We start from the raw sequence: 16,406 nt of genomic DNA on the forward strand, positions 1-16,406 counted from the left end.
TATCATACCACTTGGCAGGTCTTCATGATTTGCAACACCCCTCCATCATAACCCTTTGCACTCCCTAACGCTTGAATGTAGTGTTTTTATTCAAAGAGTAGAACAGTCAGGGTACGTGTTATTTATACTGAGAAAAAAAAATCATATGGTATACATTTATGAATTAATGTTTTAGTGCAGTAGTTTCTTAATATGAAGTAAATCAACACTCAACAGGCATGACGTGGCACGGAACACAAGTTGAGAAATGACTGCATAGAAGTCAATCACTGACTGCAGAAAAAGCGGTAATCTCTCAGTGATCATTTTACAGTTTACCGTGGGACTCGCTGATCAGAAAAGTACGAGTGCCATTATGGATTGAGAGAGTCCCAAATTTCGAATTCTGAAAGGGTCTACTTATTCAATTGCATATGATAACACAAACAACAACATATACATACAATGATAAACAAATGCTGCAAAAATTTAAATAATTCAGGAGCAGGCCTGAGGATTTCGGAAATTCATGGTAACTGTTTTTCGGTTCCGTCGGATTACCCAATGGGAAACCACGGTAACTAATGTTGGGTTCCGTAAACGTTCATCATGGGAACCCATTTTTCTATTTTGACTGATATTCATAATCAAGAATTCCGAAACTCAAAAGTAGAATGTTTCAAGGGTAAATGTTTGAAAACGATGCATTAACAATGAACATTACATCCGCAGCTGTGTACTCCAGGTTTATTCCAAAAAATAAATGGATTAAAAACTGGTGTACTCATGTGGCATCATCAGAGTATTTTTTCCAATCTCACACTGCAAAGATTAATTGACTGGTAATCATTAATACAGGTAAGTATTGATGTGGCTTGACATCCTCTTCCCAAAACGATGCATGTGTAATCTACGATCAATTTGACGAAAGAATTTAACACGTCATCATGAGTTCTACCAACAGTTAACATTAGCATTACTCCACCTTGTGACGAATGTTTTATTCATAAAGTTACCATGCTACAACCAGTAAATTATACAATAACCAATACCGTTTCATAATATTTTTCACAGCGATACAAATCTAATGACCAACTTGCCTCGTAATCGTGCCTCGCGTCGTATTTCGCTCTCGCGTTCTGTGCATACGTCACAGGTGAGTTTAGTGATACGCCCTTTGGACGATTCATCCGAAAAATCAAACTAGCATTCCCATTTCTTAAATGTCGTAATTAGTAGACCTTGGTGAGTTTTTTTCGTCGCCATCTCAAACTTTCATCCGCGCGATTCCTCAGTTTGCGAACTAAAATAGCAACCCGCATGCGCACATAACGTCATCTGTTGCGCCCCCCAACACTGAAAACAAAACAAAACGAAAGTAAATTAGAAGAAAGACACTCACACCCCACATCACATCACAAACACACATACAGGCGCAGTGAAATCGCGTGGATCACACAGTCAACTCAAGTGCGGTGACTTTTATAATTAAACTATATTTCGGTACCGTGAAAATGACGCCACGGAAACGACACGCTACCGGTAACGATTGTTACTGTGAAATCCTCAGTCTTGCCGTCGTTTTTTTGTTTGTTTGTTTGTTTGTTTTGCCTGAGAAATTTCCTTGCGTCCCAAAAACGCACATTGTTTGGAACTGTGCATCCCGTGGGAAAGTTATGCGTCTCGGATGCGGGACGCAGAGGTAACGAGATGGCTGAATCTCTAACCATTCTCTGAGTACTACTATTATTACCACTACCACTAATACGACATTAATTAATACCTTCAACTTCACAATAATAATAATAAATAATTAAACCAACAATGATTTTAAACTATGTATTATCAATATTCATTATTCCAAACATGAGAAAGCATTCAGCAAACATAACTGGAATCGAGCACAAGGAATCCCAACGGCCAAACCCGGAAGTGAACTGCCGACATTATTGACTCCAGCTGTAACGCAAATTACTTGGTTCAAACAAACATTCTTGTGCGACCGCACAAACGTGACGACTGTGCAAAAATAACTAAATAAAAGACACCACTGTTACAGAAAGGCTTTACACGCTATTTAAACTGCCGATCGCTAACGCAACAAACCGTGATTGAAACTAACTGTGATGCCGCTTTTTATAATTTGCGCTAACTGTTACCTGTCAGTGGCAGACCCGCCCCTCTTAAAGCGCCAGAGTTAATGCATCAATATGGGTTACCTTGGATGGACTTTGTTAGATTCTTTCGTGATTTTTGCGGTACTTATGCAAGGGATTCGAGGCTCTAATCCCTCATCGTGTCCGATGAACGACAATTCGAGGATAATGCCAAGGACTTGACTCCCGAGGCCAAGGACCAGGGACCGCCTCTCGGTCCTCGAGCCGGTCCTCGAGGGCAAGGACCGGCTCGAGGAACACATCTCTGGTAGTCAGCCTTCACCGAAAGTCATCTGGGATAGGTAGGAACTTCCCTGTGATGCTGGAGAGGATAAGTGTTATAGAAAATGGCTGTCTGGATGGATGGATGGACTTTTCCATTGTTTCATGCAGTCATATCGGCTAGCGCAGCATCAAAAGCATTATTCACCATCTCCACAAATCATTCATTCCATTCACCAACACAATAATGTACACTGACAATGTTTATCAATTAGCAATAGTAGTCCTGACATATTCATGAAAAAGGTGCCTCACTGACATAAATACCACAGATTTTAAGTGTTCAATGTCACTCTGCTGTTTGTACCTGCCTTATCTTTTGGCTGACGACTTGTCTGAACATTTAATCTCCTCGAATTTTTGTCATGTGGCCCTACCATCTGACAGTGTTTTACGTATCTCTCGTTTCATTTTTTCCTCTCATTCTCCATCATATCAGGAACATCTGGAGCCCCTAAGGCACAGGTGTCAAACTCAAGGCCCGGGGGCCAGATCTGGCCCACTACATCATGTTCGGTGGCCCTCAAAAGCAAATCAAAGATGTCAACTTTCATAGCGCTTGCTAAAATCTCTACTAAATATTTCAAATTCTCCTTTGTAATAAATAAGAGTGATACTGTAAGCAGTTTCTTGTTACCAAATCCCTTGTTCCAGCAACTTAAACACTAGGTGAATAAACCTTTATTCTTGACTTCTTTATATGATTTCAGTCATAACGGCCCTCCAAGGGAAACTGTAACTAAAATCAGGCCTGCGATAAAAATGAGTTTGGCACTCCTGACCTAAAGTGAGATGAAAGGATTGTTTTGGGGTTTTTTTTGCAAGGGAATGGTTTTTAAATGCACATTTATGTACTTCCAGGTCAATTTAGCTACTATTGCCTCTTACCCGTGGCTGTTAGAGAGAAAATAGTACGCTTCAGATGTCTTTCGCTGATTTGGAAACAATGCTTAAGATCAAGAACAGATTTTATGTACCGGTATTTGTATTTCAAGTCAATTTCAAAGTATAATCCAATTAAATTCACTCACAGGTGAAAACGCTCCATCTCAGTTGCTTTCATTTACCCGGAAAATGACCTGGAAGAATAAATGCATATTAAAAACAATGTTTTAAACTATTTCACGTTATCTCGCAATCTTTGTGAAGGCATGCAAAGTTTGTCTTTTGTCACCTTATTGGCTCCATAGGATCCAATCTAAGAGTTTTTTATTTAAAAAGAAGTATGAACCTTTCCAACAATAATAATATTAGTAATTAGGTGATTAGAGGTGAGCGAGTAACTGCCGACCAGTCCTGTGTGTACCCTACCTCTCGGCCATGAATGATTACAATCACAATGTAAAAAGGATGGGTGGATGTCGAGAGGTATTTATTTAGTATTATGATCATTGTTGTTGTTGTTGTTTCTTTCTTTTTCTCATAAATGTGGTGCAAAATATGAGATGCTGATGTACAATTCCACAGCACAAGAAGCTACGATAAGAAACATATTGTTCAGCTGATCAATTAGTCTCTTAATCATCATTTAAATTCAGCTTTTTTTTTTTTTTTACGTCGGCTCTCATTAAATGTAATGTTCGTGTTCCTAATGTAGTGTGTACAGACATTACATGGTGACCTCCGGACAGATAGGGATTTCAAATGCAAAGCCCACAGCACTGTGCTTTTTAAACATTTTATTCAATGAAGTAATAATCAAATCTAACAGTATCTATTTCCCAAACCCATTGAGCAGTCTCTGCTTCATCCAATGACAAGGCTTACCTTCTTGGCCCTATATCTGGCTTCTGCAGGGTCCTTCAATGTATTAGCAGCAAGTACTCAGCAGAAAAACTGACGGCTACAAATTTTCTTGCACTTTCTCCTGCTTTGCTCTAGTGTTGCTGCTGTGTGACTCTGTTATCCAGAGGGGGCTGTCTCTTTGTAGAGTAGGCCGCATGCTGCTTGTTATTATGATCCCCTTGCACGGGGTCTCTGTGTACATTCCTGCTCTAAATATAGGGCCTGTTTGGCAACACCGTAGCAAACTCACATGTGACTTGAGGGAGAGCGTTCTCAATATCCACCAGACTGAATCACCGTGTCGTTTGATTTCAGCAACTTGGTTATAGCAAGGATCATCGATAACACTGACTTTGTTGATATCTTGTGCCGCTGAAGCACAAACACAGAGGAATAAAAGGGAACAAACAGTCCTAGCCCTAACTATTCATGTCACATAAGTCATCGCGGGCCCTTTTAAAGATTTGCTTTGGCAAGATGCTTGGTTTTGTTGGCTAGAAGAAATGCATAATCATCTCATAAATGAACTGCACATGAGAGGTAGACATTGCAGTGCCATACTCTCCAGCCAGAGCACATGGAGTCTTATTATTTTTGCATTTTCCTTGGACTCTTCACAACTGGTGGATACCTCAACAGAAAAGCAAATAATTATTTCAATTTCACTCATGACATTGTCTTGAAGTTGAGAGTTATTTGAGCCAAGCAACACATTTCTCTCTTTGACCCTTTAATTCCACATCCACCTCTGTGGTTGTTTTGTCATCCTGCCGTCAAAAGTGAAACATGAAGGTCTCTGCTTCTACAAAACAAATCAAAAGAAATTTTGGTCATGCTGAAATGAAAATGGCCAAACTTGCATTGTGAGCTCATGCAGTCCTGGAGAAGTTGTGAAACATGGGAGTTACATAGCACCATCTAGTGTCAAGACAGCGTGAACAAGCATGTTCTTTTACTAGATTGCTTTGAATAATTTATCGTCAGCAGAATATAGTATAGATTGTAATACAGTGTTTTGGTGTGTGTGTGTGTGTGTGTGTGTTTTGAAGGATATAAAGCCAAGTATTGTATGCTATTTCCTATTTGATTATATTCTTTCAATCTTTACAATTAAACTGTACACTGCTTCCAACTTGGACCCCTTTCGACATTTTCACAGCAATTTGAAAAATACATATCTAACCAAAATGACATTCATCATAAAATTTGAGGACTTACCATGAAGTTACCCAAAGCACATAAATATTAAAATATAGCATTTAAAGATGTAGTTTTTGCACAAAAGCTATAACGTATCCAGGAGATACACTGCAAAGTCAACCCCTTTCCTCTGAAATGTTAAGATCTACCTTGTTTAAAATAACTTCATGAAATGACATAATAAACCATTATCAAAGTGAGTGATACTGAGTTTTATCATTGTACCAGTATCTGGTTGTGTGAATGGTGGTGGTTAGCATAGCTGTGTCATGATCCTGTTCTTGTGTGTCTCCAGCAGGTGGCAGACGAAGGCCTTCCCTTCAGTGTGCACACCTGCTCCCAATATTCATTAGCCATGTATTTCAGGACTGACAAGCTGCCTGCTGCTTGTCGGATTATTGAGCTTGTTGCTGCTCTTGCTCAAGTATTTGTTTTCTAGACCTGTTGTCATAGTCATTCGTGTTCCCTTAGTACCACATTTTCAAGTATAATCTTTGTTTAGTCATTTGATGTTGCTTTTGTTTTTGCCTCTGAATTTGACTCTTGATATTTCGTTGGTTTTCTCAGTTTAACCATTTCCTTACCCTTTTCAAGCGTTTTTTGTTAATGTATTGTTTTTCCTGGTTCTTGTTGACCAGCGATTTCTGTTCATACTTTGTCGGTGCGCTTTTGTTCTTGTAAATAAATATTTTTTGCTGGGGTTTTGTTTGGTGTCTATGTTTGTGGGTTCCGATCGCTATTCAGTTTGTTCCCGAGCTTTCACAAGCTGCCAAGCAGTTGGCCTCGGCCACATGTCACTTTGTGAAAGTCGGGTGAGCTTCCGACAATACTCTTTCTCCTATGTGCTATGATTCCAGAATTGGAGGAGATTTTGGCTTCAAATTTCTTGAAAAAGAAATCTTCACTTTTCAGATTTTCTACTACATATTCAACAATAGGTTCTAAACTATCAAAGGCTTAATTAGCTCAGTTTAGATAAATGTTTCATTTTTTATTACATGCTTTATTTGGTGTTTACAATACCTGTCACTGTGATCACAGTAACAGAGTTGCAAATCCGGACAAATGTTAGATTTCTCGCAGGAGTATAAGCTGACTTTTTAGCTCGCTGTTACTGCTGACCAAGAGGATCAACTTACTTATGTAAATAAGTAAAGAGAAAAAATGGTCTTATTCCGATCATATGCATGAAATGGTTGCATGACGTACAGTGAGACTTTTCATCAAGGCTATAACTCTGTTATAAAAATATGAAAAATAGACGAGAGGACATACCTTTGCTGTACCCTTTCTTTTGAAAAAGTGTTTAATGATGTCAAGTCCAGCGTATCATGTGATTCACTCCTTTCCTCCTCCTCTACCATGCTAAAAAGGTTATGGTAGCAGGGCTGTGTGCATGTTGTGGGACACACATACCATGAATAATAATATCTATCCAGCCATCCATTTTCCAATCCACTTTATCCTCACAAGGGTCGCCGGGGGTTCTAGAGCCTATCCCAGCTGTCTTCGGGCAGTAGGCAGGGGACACCCTGAACCGGTTGCCAGCCAATCACATGGCACACAGAGACAAACAACCATCTGCATTCACACCTCGGGACAATTTGGAGTGTTCCTTTAACCTGCCATGCATGTTTTTTGGAATGTCGGAGGAAACCGGAGTACCAGGAGAAAACCCACGCAGGCCCGGGGAGAACATGTAAACTCCACACAGGAAGGCCAGAGCCGGGATCAAACCCACAACCTCTGCACTGTGAGGTTGACGCGCTAACCACTGGACTACCAGGCAGCCGTGAAGAGTAATAATTATTGAAAATATGTTTACTAAAACACTGGTTCCCACAATTACAAGAGACAGCAATGAAACAAATTGGCTGGACACAAAATGTTTTCCAAATCTGGAATTATCCTATTGTCCATCACTAAATCACATTCAATTTCTTGTACCATTTTTTTATTTTGCTTTTTTTTTCCACTTCATTGTCTGCTCTCAGGTCAGCATTGCAAATGAGAATACATTCTCAATTGCCGTACCGGGATAAATAAAGGTAAAATACATTTTTTAAAATTGTGCTTTTAGTTCTACAATTCCAGAGGTGGAACATCACTTTGACATCATCGCTCAACTCAAAACTCCCCATATACTTCGACTCCTTGCTGCACTCAAACGAATGTGAAATGCGGGAGTTTGTTACTCTGTGATGTCTGTTCACATTTCTTCTCACACTGGGCCACCAATTCTATATGCATGACATGGTTTGTTGACTTTTACAGCTCTGACAAGTCTTACGGTCCAACACACTCGAGAACTTGGAAGTCATGCCTGCCTTTTTTTTTTTTTTTTGGAAGAAAAATTCACACTGTCACTTTCTTGACAGTGACAGTGAACTATCCAGTCCCACATTTAATTTGTGGTTGAGTGGCGCTGTAAATGTCACAATCACAAGTTAGTGTCATGTAAAGGTATTTTTGTAGAATATACTTTACATCTGAGCTGTCAATGGGACCATTGAACAGCTAGTGTAGAAGAACAGAGCTATTTGTTTCATGTGTCAATGGCTTTGTTTTCAGGGCAACATTTTTCGTGCTAGCCACTAAATTTCAGGAAAAGTCATAAAAATTCGTCTCTCTTGTGACCTCGCTGGAGGAGACTGAACTGTAGGATCATCCGTACACAGCAGATGATTGAATTGGATTGGATTGGACAGGATAAGCTTTATTGTCAAATGTACTGTATGTATTAATCGAGCTAAGATCGGTCCTAAAAAATCAAGCCCGACCCGAACCGGCCCAAGGGTATTTAACAGTGTTGTGTCCAAGGACCGGCAACCCGAGGCCAAGGCCAAGGACTTGACTCCGAGGCCAAGGCCAAGGCCAAGGACTTGAGAAATTTTCCGAGGCCAAGGCCAAGGACCAAGGACTGATTTTGAAACTGAGGCCTCGCCGAGGACATGTATAAAACAATGCTATCATTGTTCACAATAATAATAATAAATAATTAAATCAACCATGATTTTAAACTATGTATTATCAATATTCATATTCCAAACATGAGAAAGCCAGAGATGTGTTCCTCGAGCCGGTCCTTGGCCTCGAGGACCGGCTCGAGGACCGAGGGGCGGTCCTTGGTCCTCGGTCGCACTAGAATGTTTGTTTGAACCAAGTAATTTGCGTTACAGCTGGAGTCAATATGTCGGCAGTTCTCATGTTTGGAATAATGAATATTGATAATACATAGTTTAAAATCATTGTTGGTTTAATTATTTATTATTATTATTGTGAAGTTGAAGGTATTAATTAATGTAGCATTAGTGGTAGTGGTAATAATTGTAGTACTCAGAGGATGGTTAGAGATTCAGCCATCTCGTTACCTTGACGCATTTTCCCACGGGACGCACAGTCCCAAACAATGTGCGTTTTTGGGACGCAAGGAAATTTCTCAGGCAAAACAAACAAACAAACAAAAAAACTACGGCAAGCCTGAGGATTTCACGGTAACAATCGTTACGGGTAGCGTGTCGTTTCCGTGGCGTCATTTTAACGGTACCGAAAAATAGTTTAACCATAAAAGTCACCGCACACGAGTTGACTGTGTGATCAACGCGATTTCACTGCGCCTGTATGTGTGTTTGTGATGTGGTGTGGTGTGTGAGTGTGTTTCTTTTAATTTACTTTCGTTTTGTTTTGTTTTCAGTGTTGGGGGGGGGGGGGGGCACAACAGATGACGTTATGTGCGCATGCGGGTTGTTATTTTAGTCCGCAAACTGAGGAATCGCGCGGATGAAAGTTTGAGATGGCGGCGAAAAAAACCTCACCAAGGTCTACTTATTACGATATTTAAGAAATGGGAATGCTTGTCTGATTTTTCGTATGAATCGTCCAAAGGGCGTATCACTAAACTCACCTGTGACGTATGCACAGAACGCGAGAGCAAGGCACGATTACGAGGCAAGTTGGTCATTAGATTTGTAGGCTAATCGCTGTGAAAAATATTATGAAACAGTATTGTTTATTCTATAATTTACTGGTTGTAGCATGGTAACTTTATGAATAAAACATTCGTCACAAGGTGGAGTAATGCTAATGTTAATTGTTGGTAGAACTCATGATGACGTGTGTTAAATTCTTTCGTCAAATTGATCGTAGATTACACATGCATCGTCTTGGGAAGAGGATGTCAAGCCACATCAATACTTACCTGTATTCATGATTTCCAGTCAATTAATCTTTGCAGTGTGAGATTGGAAAAAATACTCTGATGATGCCACATGAGTACACCAGTTTTTGATCCATTTATTTTTTGGAATAAACCTGGAGTACACAGCTGCGGATGTAATGTTCATTGTTAATGCATCGTTTTCAAACATTGACCCTTGAAACATTCTACTTTTGAGTTTCGGAATTCTTGATTAACAATATCAGTCAAAATAGAAAAATGGGTTCCCATGATGAACGTTTACGGAACCCAACATTAGTTACCATGGTTTCCCATTGGGTAATCCGACAGAACCGAAAAACGGTTACCATGAATTTCCGAAATCCTCAGGCCTGCTCCTGAATTATTTACATTTTTGCAGCATTTGTTTATCATTGTATGTATATGTTGTTGTTTGTGTTATTATCATATGCAATTGAATAAGTAGACCCTTTCAGAATTCGAAATTTGGGACTCTCTCAATCCATAATGGCACTCGTACTTTTCTGATCAGCGAGTCCCACGGTAAACTGTAAAATGATCACTGAGAGATTACCGCTTTTTCTGCAGTCAGTGATTGACTTCTATGCAAAGTCATTTCTCAACTTGTGTTCCGTGCCATGTCATCCCTGTTGAGTGTTGATTTACTTCATATTAAGAAACTACTACACTAAAACATTAATTCATAAATGTACTGTATATCATATGATTTCATTTTTTTTTCTCAGTATAAATAACACGTACTCTGACTGTTCTACTCTTTGAATAAAAACACTTCATTCAAGCGTTAGGGAGTGCAAAGGGTTATGATGGAGGGGTGTTGCAAATCATGAAGACCTGCCAAGTGGTATGATAGCATTGTTTTATACATGTCCTCGGCTAGGCTTAGTTTCAAAATCAGTCCTTGGTCCTTGGCCTTGGCCTCGGAGGCAAGTCCTTGGTCCTTGGCCTTGGCCTCGGGTTGCCGGTCCTTGGACACAACACTGGAGAAAGCATTCAGAAAACATAACTGGGATCGAGCAAAAGGACTCCAAATCCCAACGGCCAAACCCGGAAGTGAAGTGCCGACATTATTGACTCCAGCTGTAACGCAAATTACTTGGTTCAAACAAACATTCTTGTGCGACCGCACAAAGGTGACGACTGTGCAAAAATAACTAAATAAAAGACACCACTGTTACAGAAAGGCTTACACGCTATTTAAACTGCCGATCGCGAACGCAACAAACCGTGATTGAAACTAACTGTGATGCCGCTCTTTATACGTTGCGCTAACTGTTACCTATCAGCGCTTGTGTTTTTCGCGCCTGTAATGGGCAGCGTTTTTCACAACCCCGTTTTGTTCAGTGGAGATGTCGGCGCTGTGGGACAGTCGGTGTTGGTGCGGTTGGATGGATGGCTGCTGAAGGTGAAGGTGAGGATGAGGAGAGAGGAGCGTCGGCGCAGAGCACCGATGCGTATTTGGAACCGAGAGTCGCCGCTTGGATGGCGGATTTCCATGGGACAGGAGAAGTGAACCGATCTCTTTTTTTCGTCAATGGATGCTACAGCTTCTTGTTGATTTTGAAACTTAGCTTGGAGCCGACGTGTGCACATTTTGAGCATGACGTCTCTGATCCACTGGTTAAAGGACACTTTGATTCTGTCCTCTTTCATCTCAAACTGCTTCAAACACAAAGCGTGTGACGGAAAAGTGGTTAGGACTGCACGACTGTCCATGTTTTGTTATGTGTTGTGTTTATTATTTTACTTTATGTTAACTGTTTTGTTAAGCGCTTTGTTACAGCTGCCGCTGTTGTGAAAGCTCTATATAAATCAGCATGTATGTATTGTATCAGTGGCAGACCCGCCCCTCTTAAAGCGCCAGAGTTAATCCATCAATATGGTTTCCTTGGATGGAATTTATTAGATTCCCTCGTGATTTTTGCGGTCTTTATACAAGGGATTCGAGGCTCTAATTCCTCATTGTGTCCGAGGACCGGCAATCCGAGGCCAAGGCCAAGGACTTGACTCCTGAGGCCAAGGCCGAGGACCAAGGACCGCCCCTCGGTCCTCGAGCCGGTCCTCGAGGCCAAGGCCGAGGACCAAGGACCGCCTCTCGGTCCTCGAGCCGGTCCTCGAGGCCAAGGACTGGCTCGAGGAACACATCTCTGGTATTTAAGCCCGACCCGGCCCGAGCCCGATCACTTCGCTTGATTTGCAGGCCCGAGCCCGAAGCAAACCCGACATTTCATATTTTATTTGTCAGGACTCGGGAGGAGGAGGGGTGATTTCTGATAACAAAGCCTGTCTTTTGTAACGAAATCTAAGTTAAACAAGACTGTATACACATTTACATCTTTTATATTTCTGTTTCTGAAGAGGTTACATTAACAGACAATTTTCCATCATTGACGGATTTGTTTTAAGAGTGGATGGGTAAAATTTAAGGCCGTCCGTCATTTTGACGGGTTGAAAATTGGGCCGTAAACCACTGCAGCAGTACGTCCTTAAGAATCTAGCATAGCACTTTAAGAGAGAGTAGCAGAGAGACAAAGACTAACAATGATGGGTGGATACTCGACAGAGACTGGAAGGAGTTCTTTGAATTGTCATTGCAAGAGTTTAGTACAGTACGTGTTGTGATGAGGCGACTTCTGTTTTTTTTTTGCGAACCACGGTCTCTTGTGGCCAAAACTATTCACGGCCTTGAAACAAAAAAAATAAATAAGTCAGCGAGAGAGAAGCCCGACCCGACCCGAGCCCGAAGCAATGATTGACATTTTAAGGCCCGACCCGACCGGCTCGGGCGGCCTGATCTTACCTCTAACGTGTAACATACAGCACAGATGAAATTTCTTCCCTCTCAACATAAAACAAGAGCCACTGCGGGTGTCCGCGCCACTATCAAAAGAAAAGTTAACAAAAAAATGACAAAATAATACAAAACAACACATGAGACACAGACAATCGTGCACTCTTAACCACTTTCCTGCATACACTTTGTTGTCTGAAGCAGTTCTAGATGAAAGAGGAGCGAATTAAAGTGTCCTTTTCACCAGTGGATCAAAGACGTCATGCTACAATGTGCACACGTCTGCTACAAGCTAAGCTTGAAAGCAACAAGAAGCTGTAGCATCCATTAACGAAAAAGAGAGATTGGCTCCGCTTCAATTCCGCTTCAATTCCAAGCCGCGACTCCCAGTTCCACATACGCATCGGCACTCTGCGCTGATGCTCCTTTCTTCTCTATTGGCGGCTCCTCAATCCATGCATCCATCCAGCCGCAGACTGGATGTAAAGTCTGAGGATGAGGTAGTAAAGTCAAACATAGAGTCCACACTTTACACACTTTAATACAATTCCCATAGAAATTGAATGTAGAGCGATGTTGTCACCAAGCTGAGGTTCCAAGGAAAGAGAGGCATTGGGGATCACAATGACAAACTCACTTATCTGCACTATTAGATGAGTTTTCTTTCAGCATTGACATGAATAAATGGCTGCATTAATGTTGCATGATTAATTGTTTTTATGCAATGACTAAGTTCTCCCCGGGCCTGCGTGGGGTTTCTCCGGGTACTCCGGTTTCCTCCCACATTCCAAAAACATGCATGGCAGGCTGATTGAACACTCTAAATTGTCCCTCGGTGTGAGTGTGAGCGCGGATGGTTGTTCGTCTCTGTGTCCCCTGCGATTGGCTGGCAACTGGTTCAGAGTGTCCCCCGCCTACTGCCCGAAGACGGCTGGGATAGGCTCCAACACCCCCCGCAACCCTTGCGAGGATAAAGCGGCTCAGAAAATGGATGTATATATGTGGTATTTGAAAAACATTAGTCTAAAGGTGTATCGTATGTTATTTGTATTGTGGATACGCTAATGATAGCCTGGCGTAGGTTATTGTGCAGTGTTCCATGCTTTCTGTTAGTGCTAACATATTCACATGTCCATTTATAGTTGTGTTAAATGACTATATGCTTGTCTTTAATCAAGCCATGGTAATGCTTAGTTCAGCAACAACACAATACTTCTACTGCAAGTCAGACAACAACAGATCATATCATGTGAATATGATTCTCTCATCATAACATTTGTGTAATCCATATATTATAACAAATCTTTTTACATTGTTTTTCTAATACCACCAAGTCCTCATATAGCTTTCTGACATATTAATCTTTGTCATATGCATTGAATTTGTGTGGAGTCCACTGTGGACTGTGTCCTGACATAAAATTGGGGTTGGCGCACTCTAGCGTTCAATTTGGAAATTATATTTAAATCACATTTAAATTCAAATTGGAGGAGCTACCTATTCCTGGAAGTTAAACCAATAATTGATTTAATCAATTCATTAATTTATTTCGCAATAAATCCATCAAATCACCATCAACTCAGTTGACATGGTGCTCCTGTTACATCATTTATGCATCTTTTATCATCCACACCTCACTCACGGGCCCAAAGACCTCGTCGCAACTCATCAATCTATTCAGACTCTGTGTGTGTGTGTGTGTGCGTGTGTGTGTGTGTGTGTGTGCGCACGCGCATGGGTCTTCTAAGTATTTTTTAAAAAAACGTTTCTTCTGCAGCAGTCACACAATACAGGCAATGTAGATTGAACAAAGATGATGTTGTGCAAACAACTTCACATGATGCATTCATGCACTGTGATGTGATGTGATGTGAAATGTAATGAGAACTTCGGTCACATAAAAACAATGGATGCACACAAAGAGAATCACATGATAATCCCTGGAGTGCAGGGAAATATTTGCCCCGAGGCATAAGGAGATCCATGCTGGGCAACACTGAGCGTTCTAATGTGTCTTTGATGGTGAGATCGGATGTGTGAATCAACAAGTGAGGAGGACGAGAGGCAAGGAGATTTGAGAGGTGGCCTACAGAGGCTAAGGCAACTGAGGAGCTTTTGGTGGGAAGCCATGTGTGCACATGAGTGTGTACATGCACACATATAAAACCACAGAAGAGGTCTTAAAGGGCTTATAGTTAGCTGCTTAAAATTCCTTTGACGTAAGCAGCACATGCAGGTTGTGTTATTTGGGATGAAAAAAAACGCTGCTTTGTTGCTGTGTGCGTCATTTTCCCCCTCTTCCATTTCTTGGCCTCCTTCCCTCTCCATCTCCATGTATGTCTTCTCTGAAACACACACAAACACCATGTGCGTGTGCTCACTGTGGTAAATGCAGACAGTTGGGTACCTGTGTGTGTTACGTGTGTGTGTGTGTGTGTGTGTACCTGTGTGTGTGGGGGGGGGGGGGTGAGAATATATTAGTATTTCGCTTGTAGCGAAGTTGAAGTGTTTCAAGTGTCAACCCTAAGTAGGTAGTCAGGTTCAGCGTGGTACAGACGGAAGAGGAGGCCAAGTGAGGAGGACAAAGAAAATATAGAGAGAAAGACAGAGGGCATGACAGGAGCCAAGACGAGGACACACAGAAATAAAAAGAGACAGAGAGGAAGTACAACGTGCTCCAGAGAAGGAATAAAGGGTGATGGAACGTGTTTGGCTTGCATTCTTAGAGCTGAGATTATTTTGGTTCTGAGGGTAGCTGTTGTCATTCTGTGTTCTGCCTGATAAACCCACAGTGTCAGGGACAGGTAGACTTAAGTCACTTGGTGGCTTTTCAATAGATAAAGAACAACAATTGAGCATGCACAGTTGAGCAACAAAGCGTTTACTAGTTTAGGGTGTGACCTGACGTCCTCTTTTGCCCTGGCATGTCCACTTAAAACTGCTTGTTGCTGAGTTTGGATAGAATGAAGCCCCAGTTTATTAAGAAAGTAAGACAACATTCGTCTGTGTTTCATCGCTATGGTTGAAGTCACAGGGCCGAAAGGTGCATTACGTTTTACGAGCTGAACAAGCCAATTTCACCTGCTGTCAGTTTGCCTGACTAACAGGACAGCAACAAGTCTATCGACACACAAAAAAAGGCAACAGTGTGCAAAACCCACACGTAAATGTTTCAATGTCTAACAAAGGTGCTGGTCGGAGATCTCAAATCTCATATGGACACAGAAAAGCACCATGGAGAAATAAACAAAATAGACTGCAATGACATGTTTTTTCTTGTGTTCAATTAATATCTCTGTGATTTTAATATTTACATGATTACAGTAAAAACATATTTTGTTTAAACTGGATTTTCTCAAGAAAAGTTATTATTTAGAACATTGTCATATTATTTATTTACAATACATTACATCTTTATTTGTCAAGTCAGACTTCAAAAGGGAGCTATTATGATGGGGGGTTTTCCTACACATACAGTGGATGCATGCTTTAACTTTGCTGTTCACAATACTGTGTACTGAACACTGAAAAATATCATCATTGTGAGGATAGCAAATGCAGCAAAAGACGTGCAATAAATTCATATGAAAGTCTTACTTTGACAAATCAGATTCCTCCTGAAATCCGCATCAGCATCCAACAGGAGAACTGCATCTCGGGCAGGGGTGTCGACCATAGAGCTCTCGTGTCGGATCAGGCCCGCAAACAAATTAATCCGGCCTGCAAAATGGTTGCAAAGTATAAAAATGAGCAGTACTTGGTGTCAATATTTATTACTCGCTACTCGACCTACACATTATAATGAAATATAATGAAATTTGATGATTTGGTAGAGCTGTCATTCAAAACAGAGAAATTAGGGTTGTTTGTTTTTTTAACAATATATTTCTTGCCGACACCACACAACCCCTAGCCAGAGTTTGCAGGGAATAGGGACCCCACTGTCTCGCTGAAATCAGCAGGGGTGTCCGTGAAAAATAAGTTGCATAGATGGCAGCATATGTTTCTCCAAAAC

At 41.1% G+C, this 16,406-nt stretch overlaps 1 protein-coding gene across 4 annotated transcripts in view; it reads right to left on the bottom strand.

Annotated features, from left to right (window-relative positions):
- The window catches only part of klhl38b (kelch-like family member 38b), a 70,414-nt gene that overhangs the window by 8,053 nt on the left and 45,955 nt on the right, over nucleotides 1-16,406 (bottom strand). For 3 of the 4 annotated variants that reach the window (XM_086113839.1, XM_086113838.1, XM_086113841.1), the window contains one exon: nucleotides 15,989-16,111. The gene's annotated coding sequence lies outside the window, so the exon portion shown is untranslated. Of the gene's footprint in view, nucleotides 1-4,184; nucleotides 4,456-15,988; nucleotides 16,112-16,406 lie in introns of those variants that run through there. The other variant, XM_086113840.1, reaches the window with a different exon arrangement.

This window comes from Hippocampus guttulatus, chromosome 6, assembly GCF_054856545.1.
Source record: "Hippocampus guttulatus isolate MCC_2025c chromosome 6, RoL_Hgut_1.0, whole genome shotgun sequence".
Classification (NCBI taxonomy): domain Eukaryota; kingdom Metazoa; phylum Chordata; class Actinopteri; order Syngnathiformes; family Syngnathidae; genus Hippocampus; species Hippocampus guttulatus.